The following is a 15,269-nucleotide window of genomic DNA, read 5'->3' on the forward strand; positions in this document are numbered from 1 at the left end:
GGCTCAGCTCCCGAAATATCCGCCTGAGCGTTGCTTCAGTGCCGATTTGCGGCATCTCAGTCGATTTTGGCCGAAAATTTGACCTAAATTCTCAAAAAAGAGGACAAAATGTCAAAAAAGGGGACAAAAGGGCGTCCTCCGAGGAAGCTTTCAAAAAAGTCAAAAAAGAGGACGAATCCTCTTAAAAGAGGACGTATGGTAACCCTAATTCGGTGTGCATGCCTCATCTTTACATCGCCTAGGTCAGGGGCGGGCAACATACGGCCCGCGACGAAATTTTGTCCGGCCCGCGGACATTTTCCCGTCTTACATGAGAATGTGGCCCACGGCTGCAGTCTGCCGAGATTCTCCACTACTTGCTTACTACGTCAACTTTTAGTGACTGTATGTTATTATTAGGGATAGACACAATGTTTCGAGTACTCGAATCTGAATCGAGTAATAATTCTAATGATTCGAGTCGAGTAGTGAAAAAAGATTTTTTCGAGTAGTGAAAGATAATTTTTTCAAGTAGTGAAATTATACGCTCCTCGCTACTGAAAGTCAATTTATCAACGTGAATTATAGTTTCGCTACTATTTTCCACTGTGGGAGCGTTGAAACCACAATTGGTCGTAATGCTGCATACGAAATAGCTAGTAAGTATAAAGCTACGAAGGTTACTGGAAAACATATTTCCGAAACCATCATCAACCCACAACATTGTCAAAAAGGGGAATGAAATCGGTATGGTCGAAAAATACCAAATTATCTTTAATGTGACGGAGAACAGGCTTTATATTCTTTGTGGGCGCATAAAAGCTCTATATTTCAACTTTGACATCTTGCATACTGTTATTACTAGGGCAATTTTTTTTTACCTAAATAACGGAAGATTTTGACCTAAAAAATCTAAATTTTGATCTTTTTTGACCTAAAAAACTGAAATTTGACCAAATTTTGACCTCACGTATGCAAATTAGGTGTTTTCGCATATAATGTTAAAATTGTACTACTTATCTTCATTTCTGGTTGGAACTGTTTGTCCTAACAAAGTAGATTGACCTGAAAAAACGTTTTTTGGCTCAAAAACTGACAGATTTTTACATGAAAAACTAGTATTTTAACGAAATCTGGCCCTATGAAGAATTCCAGTAGTTACGTATTCTGGTGGAAATAATTAAAATTTGTTGTAGTACAACGAAAGATCCTTTCCTACATTCTCGGGTAGAAAGTGTCTGTTCTTACTACGTAGCTTGCCAAGAACGGACAAAGAACGTTCAACAGCAGCATTTGTTGGCTGACAACACTCAAGTTGTGTGCACACTGCTGGTGACAAACCGTGTTGCTTCATTCTGACAATGTTGTCTATGTCACAATTTTTCAGCTTGCCCTTCTTGATATAAGAATCATGCAATGTCCAAGCAGTCTTGCTTCAGCTAGGATATTGCGGTACGTTGACCATAAAACCATGTCACTATTTGTTTCATTTGACCATTTATGATTCACAATGAGCAGACGATGATCCGTTTACAACGGTAGGCCTATAAAGTAGGCTACAAGCTGTAAAATATCAAATGATAAGTTCAGCGACAGCGCAAAATCTACGATACAAACGAAATGCAGAGGTCAAAAAATGTTTGACTTTGTAAACAATTTTGACAAATTTTGACCTAACGCTACAATTTTGATCTAATTTTGACTTTTTTTGACATGTCAAAAAAAATTGCCCTAGTTATTACATCATAATGAGTGATACTCGAATGCTCGACTCGAAGCATGAGTGATTCAGAATCGAATCACTCAGGTACTCGAATTTGCCCAGCCTTAGTTATTATATATACGTATGTGCGCAGCGTGCAAGAGTGGAGCTTACGCGTAAGTTTGTCGAAGCGAGAAGACTTACATTATGGGCATTTACGATCGATGTACCCAGCCCTAATGAATTGATATCATGGTAAATATGGGGTACCGGGCTTATCGAACGCCCCTAAATCTTAATTAAGGATTGCGCCGTGTGTTAATTGATCAGTGAGAAGCAGACATGACGGTGCCTGTATGACAATGCTGTTCTCAAATCCACATTATTCGTCATTATCGGCGAGAAGTGGCTTTGAAGTGACATTGATGTCATTGAAATACATTCATTAAATACGATTTATTCCGTGTATATGTGGATAAATGGGCGAATAAATGTATCAATTCGGCAATCCGGCCCGCCAAGTACTTAATCTTCATATATCCGGCCCGCCGACCCGAGAAGTTGCCCGACCCTGGCTAGGTCCATGTGGGTGTCTGACTACTCCGAGTCGTTTCGGCATCTTCCTATCATTCGTTGTATTGCAGTCTTGTGGTGTTTTGAAGTGATGAAATTTTATGAATATAAACTTGAACTTGGGTGACGATGTGCAAATTATAGTCATGGTTCGGTAAGGAAATAATTTAACGGTTTGAAGTCTGAAACGCATCGTATTCCGTAGTAAATATTAGGCTGGAATCTAAGCTACCCTTGCGAACAAGGCAGGCTCCTTTGTGATCTAACAATACGCTTCGGGCGGGTATAATTGTCAAAGATTGTCGTACATTTCCGTTACGTCCAATTTGCAGTCAATATCCTATGGTAGGATACCATACGTCCATTCGAGAATTCAACAAAAGTGTTAATTTCTGGAGCCGAGCCGGAAAATGACTTTTTTTTTAGTCAACCAACCACAAAGTCGGGAAAAATGTACCATTTATTCCGAATTTTACTCCAGTATTGTAAGTCTGAAAGTTTTGAAAAGTGTCCTCTCTTCACATTTCCAAAATATGGTAACCCTACTATATGGTTGAGCAATGAATCGTAGTTAAAATCGTATAGCCATTGTATGAGACATTCATAACAAAAATAAACCTGCTATCTAACGTGTAAATCACCTGGCTCTGCAACGGAATATATCGGCTAGCTCGTAGCAAATAGCACGTAGGCTTAACGTAATTCATCAGTGTAGATTGCCTCTTTCTTTTTTACATGCTAACCAGTGGTCCATTAGCCGGTGTTCACATAGGAGTAGTCCGCAAAATCAGACACCTACCTGGTCTAAGCGACCGCAGATGGCACGTTGATCATGTAAATACTCCAAAACACAAGAACTACGTGTCAAAATTATTAATTCAAATCAGTCGAAATAGTTGCTATTATAGAGCAGATTGGTTCAGGCAACAATTATGTAACGTACTATCAAGCGGTTCTTATGAATTATAGATGGCGTGCTGTTGTCTGAATCTGCTACGTACTTTTCTGTAGTTGTTCGGCATCTGGAGAATCTACTACCTTTTTGTGATTTGGGCGCAAAGAATTCACTTGATTTCATCATGTCGTCACGCAGATCGCCGCGATATGGCGCCGCTTCGATTGAAATCGTTATCATCAAACAGAATTTCATTGCTAAAATAGATCATCATGTTTTAAAAAGTTTTGTTAATAGAATCATTAGAATGAGCGGTCATTTGTTGAGCTTATCAATGATTTTCCTCAATAACCGAACGATAATCTACAAAGTGAGCAAGACCTATGAAGTATCTTCCGCATCGTAACTCAAACTATAAGTAAGATAAAACCTTGACAGTATAAGCTCATCGACTGCACTATTTTCAAATTATTTTTTTCGATATCAATATCGAGAAAATGTTCCCAGTTATGTCACAGCCTGCGGCCATTAGAAATATGGTAGGCTAAGTGCGGTTACAACAAAAAGTCTGGATATTTGCTGAATGTGGGTTGTGATCTGTGAATTAGTCTTGGTTCGGTACGGGAGTATTTGGCGGATCAAAGTCTAAAAATATATCGTATCCCGTAACAAATATCAAGATACCATCACCTTGCATATAAAACAAACTAACACAGGGGTGGCCAACTTGCGGCCGTAGAAGCAAACTTGTGCGGCCGTCGACACGTAATTCAATTAGTCGACGTGCAAATTGAATTTACGGTTTGACTCCCGAATTTTTGATCTATTTTAATTAATCTTCTCGCTAGGCGCGATTCAAAGCGACTTCAATTTTCGATTTTGATATAGCATAGCGCCTTTTGCAATCTAAGCCCCACAGTAGAAGAAAATGATGCGCCCCATATAGAAATACCAATTTGGAATCGTGTGCTAGCCTACTCGCGAAAGAAATCTGTCTCTATGGTAGGCCTACGTTTTGGCGGTCCCATTAATATATCTTTCCACGAAACCTGAAGGGTGATCAAGTATTTATCACACTGCCATGTCTGCAAATGTGACATTAACTTGTCGGCCACAGATAACACGTTGATCACATTTATACGCCAGAACACAAGAACTGTGGTGGGTATTTGAGTTGAATGGTGCTTAGCTGCTAAGGCTTTGTGCACCAGAACCGTATTTACTGCTTATTCCTGAAATCCCTTGTCATAGGACTCTTCCGGTCAATATTTGTCATATGTCTCTTCCGGTCAATATCACAAAGTCTATTAACGGTTGAATCGTTCTCTGATTTACTATGAGAGAAAACACTGTGTACGGTGTTCGATACTTTTGAGCGGCTTTGATCAGATGGGTCCGTTCTGCGGAGTATTTATTACAGAAGAGTACAAAATGGTCCACCGTTTCCGGAACACCGCATTCTGCACAAAGTCCACTTTCGTGTAAGCTGAGTTTGTACAAGTGTTTGTTTAGCCTGCAATGACCGGTGTACAATCGGGTCAAGATCGAGTTCTCTCTTCGGCTCCAACGAGTTTGCTTATGAAAAGTCGCTTGAAGTGACTCCATCTCGTCATTGCCGAGTTCGCTCATTTGCTTAGTGGCATTACGCCGTAAGTCCCTGTAATATTCTGCTACGATGGCCTGGCATTCTTTAACCGTGAGGGGAACCATGTTTGGATAGTCTACTGATTCCATGGATGCCTCCTTTGCCAGTTTGTCGGCAGTTTCATTATATGCAAGTCCTTTGTGTGCGGGTATCCAGACAAACGTGACTGTTGACCCCCTTTCCGATAAATTGATGGTTTGCAAGTGAATATCCCGAACTAATTCATTATCTTTGGATCGATTGTCGATTGCTTTTATTGAGCTACTACTGTCCGAGAAAATTGCTAATTGTACGTTAGGTTCGCAATTGTTACAAGCCCAGGCTAGACTGTCTCTGATAGCCGTCAGCTCCGCCGTAAATATACTCGCATGCCTGCTCAATGATTTTTTATACGAAAATTCAAAACTGGGTACATAGAAAGCTGATCCACATCCGGCGCCATTTTTCGAACCGTCCGTATAAATAGCAAAATAGTTTTTGTATCGCTCCATTATTATTTCCCTGCATTCGATATTCATAGCTTGAGGATGAGTGAGTTCGCGGATTTTCATTTCTAGATCGAGGTCACAAGTGCTGTTTACCGACGTCCAAGGAGGAATCTGTGAATATTGTATACATTCTATTGCTATGTCCTCCAAGCATCCAACCTTTGAAACCATATTAAAGGTTTGAAATCGGATAGAGTCTGGAAATATCTCGTGCCAAGAGTCCTGCACGGCCGAAGTACAGGGGTGATCTTTTTGTGATCTTATGATACACCGGTAATTTGCACAAGTCTGTTTGTAACGCATTTCTACCGGCGGCTCGTTGCAGAGAAATTGTAGTGCATGGATCGGAGTGCTCCTCATTGCTCCGGTGCAGAGTCTCAATGCGTTATTTTGCAGCGTCTGAAGTCCCTTTGAAACATATTTCGGCGAAGCGAAATATGCCTCGATGCCATATTCGATGATCGAGCGTATCAGTGCCCTGTATAGTATTAACATGCATTCTTTGGAGGCCCCCCATGTAGTTCCACTCAGACAACGTAGAATATTCATCCTGGACGTGCATTTTTTGACCACAGATTGTAGGTGTGGTTTATATGATAGTCTCGAGTCGAATGTTATGCCCAGATACGTATATTCCTTTAGGAAGGGTATGGGATCGTTTCCAGACAAAATATCAAGGGTAGGTAACTTGCGACGTCTCGTAAACAAAATGGCGGCAGATTTGGCGCTATTTATCTTCAAGCCCCATTTCAAGCACCAATTTGTGATCGTCGTGAGAGTCTTCTGAGTATCATTGCGGACCGTGTCGATGTTTAGCCCGGACTCGTAAAAACAGATGTCATCTGCGTATATGTTAAGGCTTGAAGCGATTTTATCTGGAAGGTCGTTCATCATCACAGCGAATAGTAACGGCGAGAGAATACTACCCTGGGCAATTCCATTGTCATTATGGAAGATTTGGGACAGAGTTATGCCCACGCGCACTTGAAATGTCCTCTGTTTCAGGAATGTGTGTATCCATCTTATGGCATTTCCTGAGATACCCATTTGATGTAATTTAAATAATATAGCTCCTTGCCACGCCCTGTCATAGGCCTTCTCCAAATCGAGGAATACCGATATAGTGTATCTCTTGTTTGCGATGGCTTTGTAGACTTCGTCGTGTAGCGATAAGATGCAGTCTCGGGTACTGCGTCCTTTTCGAAATCCACTCTGCGCAGGGTGGAGGAGGTTGTTACTTTCCAGATACCATGCCAGCCGATTGCAAATCATACGCTCAAAAATTTTACATAAATCGCTGGTGAGCGAGATTGGTCTGTAACTGCTAACCTCGGAGGCGGGTTTTGTCTTTTTGTGGATCGGAACTACCACTGCATGCTTCCAAGAAGAAGGGCATATTCCATCGCTCCATGACTTGTTGATTATTCGGAGATATTCAATTGCTGTTTTTTTGGACACATTTCGTATCATCTGGTGGCAAATTCCATCATGACCGGGTGACGCCCCTTTTCTTTGACGGATTACCGCCATCAGTTCGCCCATTGTATAGGGTGCGTTTATTCCAGAGTTCGACCCGATTTCCTGTAGCAGCGGGGTTACATTATCAACTTCAAATATATTTCGTCTTGTTTGCTCTACCTGCCCAAGGTTTTTGTTCCCGCATACAGATGCAAAGTGCTTTCCAAGAGCGTTTGCTATTTGTTTTTCGTCAGTGAAAACGAGATTGTCGCTCTTCAGCGCATTAATCACATTCCAGGATTGACTACCCCCCATAGAGCGGATAACTCTCCACACCTTCGAGACGCTCGTTGTTCTGTTCAATGAACTACAGAAAGATTCCCAGTAGGATTTCTTTGCGGTTATGATAGTCTTCCTCGCCATAGCCCTTCGGCGCTTAAAGTTTACCACGTCGTCTACTTGGAAGCTCCGTTTCATCTTTAGAAAGGCTGCGCGTTTGAGACGTACAGTCTTTGCACACTCTGCATTCCACCATGGGACGCTTGGTTTGTTTGATGGTTTTGTTAGCGGAATCGTAGCTTTCGCGGCCTGAGTAAGAGCTAGAGTAAATTCCTCTGGAGATAGAGGCTCTGTTTCGTCTCTGATTTTCGATAGTATATTGTGTTCACTCATCTGTCTGAAATTTTTCCAGTCCGCCTTCCGCAAAGACCACGTTTCAAGATGCACATCATTTACATGCATTTTGTGATCAATTCGATTCCAAATCACGTAGTGATCGCTTCCGAAAAGATTTTCGGTGACGTAGGTGGTGCATCTATTTGCGATGCCGTTTGAAGTGATCGTTAAATCCAACAGTGACGCCCGGCCCCTGTTGGGAGACGACAAATCGATTCTAGTTGGGACTGTGGTATTCAGCACTACCATGTCTTTGCTATCGATAATATGACCCATGTGTCTTCCACAGGAATTCATCGCGCTACTACCCCATAAAGGATGGTGCGCGTTAAAATCTCCCAGTATTACGAATTTCGCTGTGTATCTACTGAAACATCGTTGCAGGAGTGATCTTGAGAGTTTTTTGTTAGGCGGGATGTACACGTTCATTATTGTAAGGCCTTGAATTGATATGATCTGGGACTCGATTGGCTGTACATTTTCTGTTGTCATTTCTAAGAATGGGATTCGCGACCTTATAAACATGCATAGGCCACCGCCATGGATATTTCTATCCTTCCTCAGAATGACATAACCCGGTATTTTCGGAGAGTATTTTGGTACCAGATGCGTCTCTTGTAAAGCAATAATATCCGGCTTGCTATCCAAGTCTAGAATGTACTTTTTGAGTTCGTCCACTTTCCTATATATCCCGCGGCAATTCCACTGCATGATTTTTAACATGGTGAATTCGCTGGGTCTGATATGCTCAAGTCCATGACTGACTCAAAATTTGCGTGTTCGTTGTCTGCGTGTTGATTGTTGTATGTTGACGTGAGCTGTCGATGTGATGAAATCGATAGATTTCGCGTGTTTCCTGTATTTGACGCGATAGACATCGCTCGATTTGGCGTGCCTTCTGTGTTTGACGCGGGTGTATTCGGTGTCGATCGATTGGGAGTGTTTTCTGTATGTGACGAAGCTGTATTGGGTGGAGACATACGGAGAAAAGATTTTGCGGACTTGGCCACAATGGATTCTATGTTTATTTCTGTACCTTCATTCATGCAGATGAATGCATTTTTTATCACGTCTGCTATAAATTGGAAGAATTCTGTTGTGGCAATGGAGATGTAGCCATCGGCTACCGTGTTGCTTTGTTCTTTGTCTTTAGGAGCATTGTCAGTCGAGTATGCATCTCTCCTCGGAGTGATGGCTGTGGACAATGATACTGCACTGTTTCCTACAGGTGTCGAGTTTTGATGATGAATGCTAATTGCAGCGGGGCGCGGCAGAGTCGGGAACTCCTCATATGATTGAGTGTTTGGCGTCATTTGTGTTGAAGTGTATTGTTGTCTGGCTTCCCAATAACCTATTCCCTGTTGTGTCATTATCGAGTTAATTTTCCCTTCCTGTCGGTAACGCACACAGCCCCCGTAACCCGCAGAGTGTTTCTCACCACAGTTCACACATCTTGGCTCTTTGTCGCAATTCTCGTATTTGTGCTGTTCTCCGCATCTGGTACAACGTTGTGTGCTACGGCAGTATTTAGACTTGTGCCCAAACCGATTACAGTTAAAGCATCTAGTTGGAGGTGGGTTATAAACTCGCGTGCGAAATTGCATGAAGCCAATTTTGACCACAGTTGGTAATATGGTTGATGCGAAGCATAACAGAACAGATCGACTCGGCTTAGACTGTCCGTTTGACTTATAGGAAAACCGTCGCACAAATGTCACTTTGTGCATTTCTAATTCAGTTTTGATCTCTTCGTCGGTTAAATCCATAGGAACATCTCCTATAACTCCCCGAGTCTCGGGTGTTTTCGTTTTGTACAGCTCGGCTCGTACCTCTATTGGTTTGTCAGTAGTACCAAGGTTAGTGCACGTCAGCAGTTTCGTGACCTGATCGTAGTTCGCGCATAATACGCATAAGTCGCCGGAAGGAAGCACTTTGATATCTTTGTAGGCACCGCCCAATACTTGATACAGTTGTCTATTGATGACCAATGGGTTGAAAGATCGTAGTTGTCTCGTTATACCCTTGACGATAACTGAATTGCTAGTTTGTGCCGAGTTACTTGGAGCTGGTTCTTTAGAAGCAGGTCCATTGAGCTGGTCTTCTGCGGAGCGCTTCTGCGCTCCTTTTTTACCTGACATCAACTATACGAGCTCAGACAACACTGACTATTAGGAAGGTAATGCAAATATAAACGACTGTTCTCTTGAAGAGACTTATCCCAACGCGATGCAGCCTTCTTGTCGAAGCTAATTCCCTTGATTAGGACACGTCCTTTCGACACGACGCTCACCTCACGAAATGCACAAGAACTGTGTCAAAATGAATAATTCAAGTCAGTCGGAATAAAAGTAGATTGGTTCAGGTAACCATAGGCGCCGAGTTACGGTGTGATTGGAGGCTTGGAGCGCGAAATAGGAGAGTGTGTTTGTGTATGCCTACGAATTGAAAGTCATTCCTGCGCAAAGTGGGCATATTCATTACTCTAACAAGGCTTTGCCAACTTTTATCGGGAAATGCAACAATGCAGCTCAAACGTCGTTATAATGAGCAAACAATTGTCGCGATGTCAGACTCGGAACCCCATTATGCTGTACGCAAGTTGAGGAATTGCTGATTAGATGCGCGCTTTCTCGTTTGCTATCATATGTAGGCTATTAATTCTTGTCTGCTTTATACACTCGTATTCAGAGATGCCACTCCTGGGTTTTTCCACCCAGATCTGGGTTTTTTGAGCATCACCTGGGTTTCTGGGTTTTTATCCTTGAAATCTGGGTTTTTTCAACATCCAGTTCGCCAGGTCAGTTTTACGCTCGAAAATTAAATGTTAGATTAGTATGGTCGCAATATCGTAAAATGCACGCACTTCAGTTCGCCATTGTCGATGGATTTTGCTGTTATTGTAACGACAGAGTGTTGAGAATCTATTTCACTACTAAAATGAGAGTCTTCGGCTTGATGCGATGGAGCTTCATTGAATGGTAACTTCCAAATCGCAGAAAGTCATCATTCATATAGGACGATTGCCAGTAGCGAACTCGGCACTTGGTGAACAATTCGGCATGTAGCGATGAATATCATGTAACTGTATGGTATGCACAAGCACATGAACAGACCAGGTGATGATCCGACAAATACAATCCTATTGTTATCTGAGTATATTTATAGTTCCAACAGGGACACTCAGAGAGAGAGAGAGAGAGAGAGTTAGTTAGTTGGACACCCCTAGCAAGTTAATCAGAGGCATTAGTTATCAGCACATTCGAACCCTAACCCTAAGTCCCTTACCCTAACCCCGAATTTCATGATTTGACAGTTATTTATTTCCACTATATATTGGTCTGTGAGCATTCCAAATAAAAGTGATTGTCGTAAGATTAATCAATCGAAAGCTACTTTCAATCTGTTCTGGTCGCTGAAAATAATGGAAATCATCCTTAGAAATAGGGAATGGATGGCATAGCATTGAACTTTCGCAGCGCGATGATATAATTAGTACCGGACACCATCATCAACTATTCACGCTGCGCCCCAATTGTATCATTGCGATGGGTCGAGAGGAAAACATCGTGTTTTTTGTGCGATTCGCAGTGGTAACCAAGCAAAATGTGTATTATGAACGGCTGTAAATTCAATATCAAAGGCTTCAATGACTGTATGAGTGTATTGGACGACTATCAGTCTCCACTTTCACAGCTATCTCGTGTCTTTTGCGTGAAATATAGGATCTGGGTTTTTCTGGGTTTATTTCACCTCCATATCTGGGTTTTTCCGAAATATCCCAGTGGCATCTCTGCTCGTATTCCCTCGGTATCACTTGTCAGTGCTTGATTTTTTATTTATACCGCGCATTGTGCAGTGCACGGCGTTGAATTGCGTTGTCGAATATTGATGCAACACGAGATTCTCAGCGGCGCAAATTCTGAATTTATTCGATTAGTTTGAACGGGAACCTTCTATGTTCCAATAAACTTCATTGCTGGACGGACTCTATCGAGCGCAACCATATCGCGGATCGAAAATCAAACCTTTGGGATATGTATTTCTATTAATAAGCTCGCGGCATGCACCCATATTGCTCTTGCTGCAATAACACGTGGATAATTAAAATCGCACCATGTTACGATCAAATTCGACTGGCTGATCGGGGCCAACATATAGGCCGTAGGCCCCGGGCTGATATTAAGCAGCGCGTTGTCGGCATTAAAACCCCAGGTGCGCAGCCAGGTAGTTTCTCATTTATAACTAGAAATCCCGTCCTTTTGAAATGCCTATTCATTAATTCGTATTATCGATGCCGCGTACTTCAAATTAGTGAGAATTATCTGTATGCGAAATGGCATGGGTCATCGATACCTCATGTGCACTATCGTCGGTGGTTTGATTTAGCGCGTCCGCATGCAGGCCTGCAACCATCCGCAGAAACACTTTTGCCAAACAGTGACAATTTCTGAGTGTAATATTGTTTGTGTTTATGTATCGTTTTGATTAAAACTTATGCTCGCGTCTGAAAAAATTGTGCTCGTTGCCATTGCCGAATCTGGGTATTAGGTATGACTAGCGCACCCTGTAATTGTAATTATTGCAGGTTTGCGGCATGTCTTCAATTTTGTCATCTGCGTAACCTTGCCGGGCGATTGTACACCGTACAGTCCGATAAAATTGATCACTACTATGTATTTCGCACAGCGTACTGATGCTGATTTCAGCCAACTAACGATCCTCATCAGATGTACAAATTCGACCTCATCGTTAGAAACGTAGTTTTCATCGCGCGCTCTGAGAAACACCATCTCCTATCGCGATTTCACGACCAAATATACACTCACCTTTTACAAATTAAAGTGCATTATTTGCATCGATGCGGGCCGCAAGCCGCGTTTAAAATAGTTTGTGAACCATTTTTGTGATAAATATTCTCGGAGCGCAAAGTTGAACAGTGTTTTATTGTGTGTGCCTGCTAGTTGGAATCTATTCCAGTGCCCATAATATTAATCCAATTATTCGAAGGTAAACCATGAAATGCAGCAATGCAGTCAAAATCGATGCTTTAATCAGCAACGAATTGTCGCAATACGAGCTACTCATTACCAAGTAAAACGCCATTGTGATGGCGGTAAGGGATAATTACTGATTGGCCACGTGCGTTTTAATGATAATTCTTGTCTGTCTTTCGTGTTCCAGAATTGTCGCGTCGTGTTGTCCAGCGACGAATGCCGAGCGCACGGCAATCAATGACCTAATTCCGCAATCATCTCAGCGGGAGATCGCATCGCGTCACATTGTGCGATATGCGTGCAGTCCGTGCACAGACGAATCTCGCTAATTGGTCGTGGCCGCGCGTAACACTGATAATACGACTTGTTAAATTGCAACTGAATATTAGCGTCAGAATGGTAATTTCAAAAGGACGGGTTTTTCCGTACAAAAGGAGGGGGTTTCGACACCCCCAGGCTACGCGCCTGCCGCCACCACATGCAAAAACAAAAGTCGGCGCCTATGCAGGCAACAATCATGTAACGTGATATCAATCGGTTCGTATAAATACGAAGTATCCAAAAAACTTGCTCTGATGCTAATGTAATTTTTCGGTTGTTCTGTTTTTTTTTGGTCCATGTCAATGGCAATCCTGGATATAACCCTGCCGGCCACCAGGTTCTGCTACAGAATATCGGTAATCTAGTATCAAATAGTATGTAAGGTCAACACACATATCTGATTCATATTGCAGAAGCAAGAATATCTAGAAGTTCTATATATACCTGAGAAGAAGACACTTATATTTGCAGTAAATAGGCTATAATCTATTTGTTTAGTTTTCAAATCATGTCTTTAGTCTTTTTTAGTCTTGTTCTTTTCACGCTTGAGTTCTTTTTGTGTCGGTATGCTACACTCCTCTACAGCAGTGGTGCCACTACTAGTGTTTTAACACTAGATCTAGTGTTTTTTCGGTCGTCCTAGTGTTCTAGTGTTTTTTTTCGCACAATTTTGCTAATCTAGTGTTTTTCTGCAATTGTGCGAACAAGGATTATTCCAACATTAGACTACTAAATTAAATGCTAAATTTATCGCTAATAAGGCTATTTGGCGTTTCTGACTGTGTTTTTTCAGCAGTTATATGTGGTGGTGCAGTAACAAGCAATTATTATGTAGCAGGGTGCGCTGTGAATCCGTATTTATGAGCGAATGTCTCGGAAAAAATGAAGAGCGATTTCGCCCCAATGTTATGTCGTTTCTTGTTGAACTCAGTCTGCAGATTCGAGAAAGATTTTCATTTGCCGAGGCAGCATACTTTCGTACTTGAGTGTATTGAATCCGTTAACAGCATTGTGCATTGTCAACACAAAGAAAATAAATTCAATCGTTCCTCTAGCTGTCCAATTTCCCTCTATGAATTTGATGAACTGATTTGTCGGAAAAATGGGCTGCTTTCGCAAAATGAGCTGCTGCTAATCAGTCAATGCCATCCAACAGAATTTTGGCAAAAATTGAAATATGTTCACAATGGATTCGGTGAATCAAAATTCCCTTTACTAGGGAAGCTCATGAATAATCTCTTGGCATTGCCACATTCCGCTGCATGCATGGAAATGAAGTATGCTGCACAAGGACAACTCATCCCCATTGTTTGGTTGAAGATGTACGGTAGTGAGTAAGATACCACACAAAAGATACCTATGTTTGGTCGATGGTGTACAATCGAAAGATAATTTTTATGATGCCGATGCTGATAATTTTTATGAAACCGACAATAGTTGATTTTTTTCTTACCGTACTCTGTTGAACTCGTTTCATTAATTTTTGTTGAATAATCATGCAGTATATCATACATATGTATCGAATTCATCTGTGGAACACTTCTTATCTATGGATTTGTACCTTGGTCATTATGATTACTTGGCAACGGCAAATTTTTACTGCAATTTACTAATCTAGTGTTTTTTTCGCTAATCTAGTGTTTTTCCATGAACCTAGAGTGGCAACACTGCTCTACAGTAATATATTAGATATGTACTGCGGTGGATTTTCTTGTGACTAGGCGAAGATTTGAGCTTCGCAGATTGGCTCTAAGTCTAACGGTTCGCCTGATTCGCAAGGGTCAAGAACTACTGTTCTAGGTCAAGGTGAGTGTTTGCTTGAAAGAATGCTGTAGGTCGTTTCGACACCTTCCTATCTTTTTCATGCCAGCGCAATCTTGTGGTGTTTCGAATTGGTGAAGGTCAACTGTATCGATCAAAAAAACTTTATGGCTAATTCTGCAGTTTTTCTTCTGATTTCAATAATAGACATTGTCACGATGGTCATAATTTGACGGCCCATCATTCGCCATCTAGAATGCTTTGAAGCCCACGTGTACCCCATTCTTGAGTGACGAGGTGAGAGTCGCTGATTATCCTTTCTTAAATCCAGTGTGCAATGTGTATGCCGCTTATTTTCATGCTGCAGGCCATGGTGGGTTTCTGATTGAAAGACTACTCCAAGTCGTTTCGGCACCCTCCTATCTTTTCGTTATATTGAAATCTTGTGGTGTATTGATTTGATTAAAAAAAATTAATAGACGATGATGGATATTTCCAGCGATTTTTCATCGGCATGAGAATAAAATATTTGTCCACTTGGACGTCTTGTTTCGTGCCAGTTGGGAAGGGATATCCAGAGTCAGCCTACTGCGATCACCTCCTTGATGCCACTTTCTGTAACGACAGACATCTTACCTTTCAAAACCAAGTATCTTCTGAGATACCGCCGTAGGTTAGTTAAAAAAAGTTCAGGAACCCCTGCGATAGAGTAACCTGCTTTAGGAATTAGCATCACACATCACCACAACTATGCGCATTATCTCACAAGGTAGCAACA

The sequence above is a fragment of the Botryllus schlosseri genome, chromosome 16, assembly GCF_051294905.1.
Source record: "Botryllus schlosseri isolate E-star chromosome 16, Bs_hap1, whole genome shotgun sequence".
Classification (NCBI taxonomy): domain Eukaryota; kingdom Metazoa; phylum Chordata; class Ascidiacea; order Stolidobranchia; family Styelidae; genus Botryllus; species Botryllus schlosseri.